The sequence below is a fragment of the Cyrtonyx montezumae genome, unplaced genomic scaffold (assembly GCF_038088225.1).
Source record: "Cyrtonyx montezumae isolate F1298 unplaced genomic scaffold, pur_monq_1.0 scaffold_7, whole genome shotgun sequence".
Classification (NCBI taxonomy): domain Eukaryota; kingdom Metazoa; phylum Chordata; class Aves; order Galliformes; family Odontophoridae; genus Cyrtonyx; species Cyrtonyx montezumae.
Window position 1 is genome coordinate 310373 of NW_027072078.1, and position 9350 is coordinate 319722.

General features: G+C 52.3%; 1 pseudogene; it reads left to right on the forward strand.

The window, feature by feature from the left end:
* Window positions 1–7063: 7063 nt before the first annotated feature.
* On the forward strand, window positions 7064–7157 carry LOC136058144 (U6 spliceosomal RNA; annotated as a pseudogene).
* The last annotated feature ends 2193 nt before the right edge of the window (window positions 7158–9350 follow it).

Genomic DNA, 9350 nt, shown 5'->3' on the forward strand with positions numbered 1-9350 from the left:
TTACACAGAAACATATATATATATACATACATACACACGTAATTACAAACTGCATTCCCCCATATCAAATTCCCTTGTGGGACATACTGGACGTCCCCATTTTTATCCATTACCCACCAGGTGCACTCAGGTCCCTGCGCAAAAACGGTTCCACGGAGGGGTTTGCCCTTTCCAGAGGCTGGAAGAACCCACACCGCTTTTCCCAACATGCTCCTCACATTTACCACAGGGACCTTATCTCCCTCTATGGTCTGTAGGGAGCTGGACTGTGTAGGACCCTCTCGGTTGACTGATCCCCTAGTGTTGACCAGCCAGGTGGCTTCTGCCAGATGCTTCTCCCAGTGCTTGAATGTCCCACCACCCATTGCTCTCAACGTGGTTTTTAACAACCCGTTGTAGCGCTCGATCTTACGAGCAGCTGGTGCATGGTAGGGGATATGGTAGATGCATTCAATGCCGTGTTCTTTGACCCAGATATCCACAAGAGAATTTTTGAAATGAGTCCTGTTATCAGACTCAATTCTCTCTGGAGTTCCATGTCGCCACAGGACTTGTTTCTCGAGCCCTAAGATGGTGTTTCGGGCGGTAGCATGGGGTACTGCATATGTCTCAAGCCACCCAGTGGTCGCCTCCACCATGGTGAGCACGTAACGCTTACCATCGCGAGTTCGTGGCAAGGTGATATAATCAACCTGCCACGCCTCCCCATATTTATACTTTTCCCATCGCCCTTCCTGCCAGAGGGGTTTCATCCTCTTGGCCTGTTTAATTATGGCACATGTGTCACAGTCATGGATAACCTGTGCAATGGCATCCATAGTTAAGTCCACCCCTCGGTCTCTAGCCCGCTTATAGGTCGCATCCCTTCCTTGATGGCCTGAGGTCTCATGGGCCCACCGAGCTAAAAATAGCTCTCCTTTGTTCTGCCAGTCCAAGTCTATCTGAGACACCTCAATTCTGGCAGCTCGATCTACGTGATGGTTATTTTTCTGCTCTTCAGTAGCTCGATTCTTGGGCACATGAGCATCTACATGGTGCACCTTTACACCCAACCTTTTTGTTCAGGCAGCAATGTTTTTCCACAGTTCAGCAGCCCAAACAGGTTTACCCTTCCGTTGCCAGTTGTCCTGTTCCCACTGCTGCAACCACCCCCATAAAGCATTTGCCACCATCCAAGAGTCAGTATAAAGATATAGCATGGGCCACCTCTCCCGTTCAGCCACATCTAAGGCCAGCTGGACAGCCTTTACCTCCGCAAATTGGCTTGACTCTCCTTCTCCTTCAGTGGCCTCTGCAACTCATTGTGTGGGGCTCCACACAGCAGCCTTCCATCTGCGATGCTTCCCAACGATACGACACGATCCATCAGTGAAGAGGGCATACGTCTTTTCATTCTCTGGTAGTTCGTTATATGGTGGGGCCTCTTTAGCATGTGGTATCTCCTCTGATGGTGATGTTCCAAATTTCTTGCCTTCAGGCCAGTCCATGATCACCTCCAGGATTCCTGGACGGTTGAGGTTCCCCATCCGAGCTCGCTGTGTAATCAGTGCAATCCACTTACTCCAGGTGGCATCGGTAGCATGATGGGTGGGGGGAACCTTTCCTTTGAACATCCAATTCAGCACTGGCAGTCGAGGTGCCAGGAGGAGCATTGTCTCAGTACCAATTACTTCAGAGGCAGCCCGAACCCCCTCGTATACTGCCAAAATCTCCTTCTCAGTTGGAGTGTAGCACTCCTCTGAACCCCTGTACGCTCTGCTCCAAAATCCAAGGGGTCGGCCTCGGGTCTCCCCAGAGGCTCTTTGCCACAGACTCCAAGTGGGACCTTTCTCTCCAGCAGCAGTGTAGAGGATGTTTTTCACATCCTGTCCCAACCGTACTGGCCCCAGGGCCACAGCACGGGCTATCTCCTGCTTAATTTGCTCAAAGGCCTGCTGCTGTTCAGGACCCCATGCAAAGTTATTCTTTTTTCGGGTCACCTGATAGAGGGGGCTTACTATGAGGCTGTAGTTTGGGATGTGCATCCTCCAAAAACCTACTACACCCAGAAAAGACTGTGTCTCTTTCTTGCTAGTGGGTGGTGACATACTGGTGATTTTGTCAATCACATCTCCTGGAATGTGACGACGTCCATCTTGCCATTTTACTCCCAGGAACTGAATTTCTTGGGCAGGTCCCTTCACTTTCTTCCGTTTAATAGCAAAACCAGCACCCAGAAGAATTTGGATTATTCGCTCTCCTTTTTTTTAAAAACTTCCTCTGCTGTATCACCCCACACAACAATGTCATCGATGTACTGGAGGTGCTCAGGTGCCCCACCCTGTTCCAGTGTGGTTTGTATCAGCCCATGGCAAATGGATGGGCTGTGTTTCCACCCCTGGGGCAAACGGTTCCAGGTGTACTGAACACCCCTCCACGTGAAAGCAAACTGTGGTCTGCACTCTGTGGCCAAAGGAATAGAAAAGAATGCATTGGCAATGTCAATGGTGGCATACCACTTGGCTGCTTTTGACTCCAGTTCATACTGCAGCTCCAACATATCTGGCACAGCTGCACTCAGTGGGGGTGTGACTTCATTCAGGCCACGGTAATCTACCGTCAGCCTCCATTCTCCACTGGCTTTACGCACCGGCCATATGGGGCTGTTAAAAGGTGAGTGAGTCTTGCTGATCACTCCCTGGCTCTCTAGCTGATGGATCAAGTTATGAATGGGGAGCAAGGAATCCCTGTTGGTGCGGTTGTGCCGTCTGTGCACTGTTTTTGTAGCAGTAGGTTCCTGCTGCTCTTTCACTTTCAGTACCCCCACAACAGACGGATCTTCTGACAGGCCAGGTAAAACAGACAGCTGCTGAATGTTGTCTGCATCTACAGCAGCTATTCCAAAAGCCCATCGGTACCCCTTGGGATCCTTGAAATGTCCCCTTCTGAGATAGTCAATACCGAGTATGCATGGAGCCCCTTGTCCAGTCACTATGGGATGCTTCTGCCAGGTTTTACCGGTGAGGCTTATTTCTGCCTCCAACACAGACAGTTCCTGAGAACCCCCAGTCACTCCAGAAATATGAATCAATTCTGTCCCTTTATAACTCGAGGGAATCAGAGTGCACTGTGCACCAGTGTCCACCAGTGCCTTATATCTTTGTGGCTCTAATGTGCCAGGCCATCTAATCCACACAGTCCAATACACCCTATTATCCCTTTCCCTCCCCTGGCTGAGGGCAGGGCCCCTCTATTGGTTACCTGCAGTGACGGGAGCAATTTCATTGGTGGCTGATCTCTGCTGTAGTTCTCTCACCTGTGCTCGCAGTGCAGGAGTGGGTTTTTTATGCCACTTCCTCATGTCCTCTCCGTTTTCTCGTAAGAAGCTCCACATGGCCACACGTGACATGATGTTACTGCCGTCATTTGCTCGTGCAGAGAGGCGGTTGCCTTTGGTGGCCGAGACTTTCAACAGTTTGATCAATTGCTTCTTCAGATTCTTTGGGTCATGCTCGTTGTCATCAGGTGTTTCCAGTACTGACACAGGTTCATCCCTATTCATCAGTAATGACAGTTCCTCCAGTATAGTTTTCTGTGTCTCCTTAATCTCACCTACTTCTTCTGCTACTAGAGCTGCAATGGAAGCACGTGATGGTGGAAACTGTTGTTCAAAGTTTTGGAGTGTAATAATTAATTCATAAACTGGGAGTCTTCTGTCTTGACCCTCGAATCTATGGAACATTGCTACCAGTGTACTTGCGTACCTCTCTGGTGCTGTTTTTGAGAGCTTGCGATATACATCAGGTGTGCACCTTACTCTATCAGGATCACGGTCCTGGTGTGGATTGTTAGGGACGAAATTGGGATCATACAGCATCTCTACTATGGCTGTTTCTCTCAAAAATTGGATGCCTTTCTCCACGGTGTTCCATCTTTCCACCTTAGGCTCCAGATCATTTTTGTAAGGGTATCTATCCTTTACAGCCACTAGTACTCGTTCCTAGAGGGTAGCGACTCCATTCAGACATCTGCCAATTCCTCTGTCGATAGCTGGGTCTCGGGCAATGCTTGCCAGTTGGCGGGCTTCGCTGCCACCTAGGGACACGCTGCTGGCACCGTTGTCCCAACACCGCAGCAACCAGGTGACAAAAGATTCACCCGAGCGCCGTACAAACTCCTTTCTTGAACCTTGTATTTCAGTCATCTTTAGGGGCCGACGAATAGTGGTAACAGTGACTCCATCATCATCGCTGGCTTCTCCATGTCTCTCACTTTTCTTAGTGGCCTTTCTAGGTGGTGGTGGTGGTGGTGGTGGTGCTGAGGAGGGCCCCTCGCCTGGATCTTCCTTTTATTTCTCTGCTTCTTCTTCTTTCCGTTCTAGGCGTGAAGACGGCCGTGTCCATTTCTGGCCTTCCACAGGGGCAACCGACACTGATACCGGTGCTTCCTGTGACTGGTCAGGTCTAACTTCGAGGTTTTCATTTTTGCTTTGGACCTTGGTTTGGAAACCATTTCTCTCCAGAATATCAATTATAGCTCGATAAGCACAAGCCAGACCCCAAACAATACATTCCTTCTCAGATCGTCCTGAGTCACATGACTCCTTACCTAAACACTCACTGAATTTCTCAGGATCCCACAGGTGCTCAAGATCAAAACTGCATAACACCAGGGGTCCCCACGCTTCTAATTTCTTTCCTAATTTTTTCCACCTTCCCTGCCATTCAACACTCTCTGGTTTTGAGGAAAGCTTCCTCCACATGATGTAAATTACTGTTGCCGAGAGTGCATTCAGAAAAACAGATTACACAGTTGCCAGGCTGACATCCTGAATATAGGTAAAGACCTGAAAAGAGTAACTGGAAACCAATCCAAATGCTGCATAATCTGTCACGTTAGCCAGGGTGTTTAGGCAGGAGGTATGTAACCCCCTCAGCACACTAAAGTAGCTGTATATATACATTACTTCGGTGCTGAGCACGAAGAGCTTAAAAAGATGCCAGCATGCTATAAGGTACATGAAAAACCTTAGTCCACTTAGCACCAGATTTACAATTGAGTACAAATTCTTCACTGCCCGCATTCTCCACCAATAATTGTCACGGTGTTATCCGTGACAGTAACCCAAGGGAAACTGAGAAGGAAGAGAGGAGAGAAAAAGAAACTGCGTCAGTGGCCACGCGGCCGCCCGAGCAGAGCCGCGCTCCGGGAAGGGGAGGGGGAAACAGTGGGAAGAGATGGGTCTACAAGAAAACAACGGTACGATCTGAGAAGGAACGGTAACTTTACTAAATCTAATAAAATTGAACAATTGAGAGAGAGATAAAAATTTCCAAACCAAAAGCTGTGAGCTTACGTTAAGGAGAAAACTGCAGGGGAAGCACATGTGCTGAACCTCCACGGCAGCCCAGAGCAACGCGCCCAGACCGAGCGCCGCCCCCTCGCATCTGGTGCGGAGCTCCGCCCCTCCCCTCTGCTGCTCCCACAGCATTAACTCCTTAACTGCTGCATGATGCTCTGATGTGGAATACCGGCATCAAAACCACAAAACCACAACACCCCTAAATGGAGATGACCTAAAATCATAAGGAAAGAAAAAAAAAATTTCAAAGACAGAGCGTCACTTTCCATCTCCATTAAGCTTCCTTTCCTAGGAGTTGTTTTCTCAGCTTCCTGTTCACCTATTCATCTTCCAGCAGCTCAGAGTCAGGCTTTAATTTGAAATTAGAGCAAGCAGGGGTGGGGAAGGAGGGAAGAAAAAAAAGGAAGAAAAAATTACAAAAATAAAGCTGCCTCCACAGAGACCAGGAACAGCTATCTGAAAAACAGTGATTTTTGCCCCATTCTGCAGTTCACTGCAGCATTTCCTTTTGAGTCTGACCACTGGATGTATCTCAGTGTCAAGTGTTTGGTGGCAAATTCAAATACCCAGAGCTGGAGGTGCAGATGAGGGCTCTCTGTGATAAAACATTTTGTACTTGTTTTTTGTTTTTAAACCTGGCTGGAGCAGCAATGCCACCAGCTAATTAAATCCACCTGATGAGGGTATGTTGCTTGGTGGGTAGAGGCAGAAAAGTGTCTTTAGCACTTCATTTTCCCCACAGCAGCAAGCATAAAAATCACCATGGATAGGGAATTTCTTTGAAAGCCAAGTGGCTTCACTGGTGGGAATCTGAAAGGCTGGTGACTTCCAGAGGAGACTAAGGCTTTGGGAGGAGGGCACTGCAGGTTGTGACTGTGCTGTGAAGGGGTTACATTCTTCTAGAGGGGAAAAATCCTGAGTGTGGGCACCTTCCTCAGGCACTGGGAGTGGTGACACAGGAGCAGCCAGATCACTTCTGCGTGAGCTTGGTAATGATTGCTTTCCATTCATTTCTCTTCTGTGTGATGTATGAAGGGGTGAGGAGCTGTAGCAGAGGCTCCTGCTGTTCCCTGAAGTACCCCTGGCACAGAGCCTCAGCATTGCAGATCACATACATCCCACAGTCATAGCTGTTCTGCTGGGCAGGTGCCTTCTCTTCCACGAAGGTTGCTTTGCCCCCTCTTTTCCCCAGGAAGGCCTCCAGTTTCCCCGCCACTTGCTTGGCATGGACAGAGTTGCACTTACTGTGGGAATCGTAATGAGCAAAGCACTTTTTGTCCCTGAAGTAAACCAGTAAGCTCCAGTGGGTGCCCCCCGCCACCTGGCTGGAGTTATCATTGATGGGCAGGAACACCAGCTTCTTGTGGAGCAAGTCCAGTGGCTGAAGGAATATGGCTATTTCTTCCTGACTAAGGGCACATATGATGAACTGAGCCACTTCAGGGCTGATAAAGCAAATCTGGTCGCTAAATTCTTGGAACTGGTGTCATGGTTTTATGATTTTTGGTACTGGTATTCCACATCATAACATCATGTAGTGCATTTAGAGTTAAAGAGTTAATGCTCTAGCTCCGTTCTGGGTATACCTGACCGGGAATCAAACCCGGGCCGCGGCCGTGCAAGCACCGGCTCCTAACTACTACACCACAGCATTAACTCTTTAACTCTAAATGCACTCAAGGCTTGAGCCTTCCCGATGGGATTTCTGGTCTCCCCTGGTTTGTGCTCGCTTCGGCAGCACATATACTAAAATTGGAACGATACAGAGAAGATTAGCATGGCCCCTGCGCAAATTCGTGAAGTGTTCCATATTTTTAGAAACCCAAGCTTTTCTGGGTGTAGTGGGCTTTTGGAGAATGCATGTTCCAAACTCCAGTCTCTTCGGGGGCGTGGGTTCTTTTAACTCTAAATGCACTACATGATGTTATGATGTGGAATACCAGTACCAAAAATCATAAAACCATGACAACTGGTCACTGGCAAAGTACTCAAAGGCAAATCCAATGATGTGATCGTTGAGCCAGTTTGGAGGATCTAGCAGGGCAACGTCAGACTGCCTCAGCAAGCTGTCCATGTAACTGAGAACAACAGGGTCCATCCTGCACTTGGTGGGGCCACAGCACTCCAGGGAACTTTGAAAGCTGGAAAACAGAAGGGGTAGAAAGAGGAATGACGCAACAAGACTACAGCTTTGTCAGGACACCACACCACGTGCGCCCCATGATCCTCCTCAGCAAGCAGCGAGCAGCAGACCGAGCTTCCCAGAGAAGTAATTGAAGAGTCCTCGTGGGCAGCGCCGGTGGGGCTGGGAGGCATGGCGTGCCATGGCCCGAGCCGGGCTCCGGGGGCAGCACCAAGCTCTGGTGAGCGCTTTGCGGCCGCAAACCTCACCTGCGCTGCGGACAATCCCAGCGCAATTCCTGCTCAGGAATTTTAATTATAAAAACGCATCTCCCGCTAGGATGGGGCGATCCGTGAAAAGGGCGCCGCGCTCCTCCGTCCCAGCGCCAAGTCACGTGACCGCAGTGCCCAGGGAAAGGGTACAGCGCGGGGAGCTTCGCACTGCCACCTTCGGTCCCATCGACGGGACGGGACGGGACGGGACGGGACGGAGGAGGACTGGCCAGGCAGTCCCCTCACAGCTGCACGAGACCGCGGGAAGCCCCGCAGTGCCCTCATAGCCCCACTCCCGCCGCCCCGAGCCCCCTCAGCGCACCGCTCCTTACCTGCCGCCTCATCACCCAGTTGCCGATCGTCGCCGTAAAACAGCGCGGCGCGGTGTCGTAACACGAGTCGCGCGGGGCGGGGTGGGGCGGGGCCGGGTGGGGCCGGGTGGGGCCGGCTCCTCCTCCTCCTCCTCCTCCTCCTCCTCCTCCTTCTCCTTCTCCTTCTCCTCGCGCTCCCCCCTCCCACCCCGTGGCGGCACGCGCCTGAGAGCGGCGCGCGGGCAGCGGGAGGGCAGCGCGAGCCACCGCCCCCCCCCCCCCTCACCCCCCCCCCCGCCCAGCTGCCCAATCCCGCCCGCGGCGCGCGCCCCGGGACCAGGTGAGCACCGAGCGGTGGGCGCTGAGGACGGGGGGGTGGAGTGGGGGGGAAAGGTGATGGGAGGGAGCACCGCAGTACCCCTCAGTACCGCTCAGCCCCTGCGCGGCGGGGCCTTTGTTGCGAGCGGTCCCCGCGGGCTAACAGCCGCCATCCGCGCCGGGAGCGGGGCGAGGCGCTCTGTGTCTGCCGCAGAGCCCGCCCCGGGGAACGGCCGCGTCGCGGCGGGCGGCGGCCCCGCTCGGTCCGAGGCGCCCCGCACTGCGTCCCTGCGTCTGCACCCCGCACTGCGTCCCTGCGTCTGCACCGCGCATCCATCTGCGGCCCTCTGCCCTCATCCCCGTGTCTGTATTCAGCCCTATCCCTTCTTTAATCGACCTTGTGCCTCCCTTCTTCAGCCCTCTGTATTCCCACCATGTTTATATTTCCCCCCTTATACCTTCTGCAGCCCCCCCCCCCTTCACCCTTACGTCTATAAGCAGCCCTCCACCTCTGCACCCCCCCCACCTTCACCCGTATGTTTCTAAGCAGCCCTTCACCTCTGTACCCACCCCTGCACCCTTTCCACCACTGTTCTCCCATCCCCTTGTGTATCCCCCCCACACACACACACACACTTTCTGGAGGTGCTCCGGGCACTGTCTGTTTCTAGAATTTTCCGAAATCCAGGAGGATCTCTCCCTCCCACCAGCAATCCCCGCTGTCCCTGCCCAACGCTGTGCTTTGCAGGTGTCGGCAGCTCCGTGTGCTGGCAGGGAGCTTACAGCACGGAGCAGGCAGTGGGAGCCGCGTCCCAGAGCGGTGATGGCACAGCCTCGCCTCACTTCCTCTGACCGCCTGTGAGGCTTTTGGTGCAGGGACTGTCAGAACTGAGCAGCGTGACACATGGCTTTTGTCCCCTGGTCCATCAGTGACAGCGTGATGCTCGTGGTGTAGCGGCGAGGATGGTGTGCTGGATTCACAACCC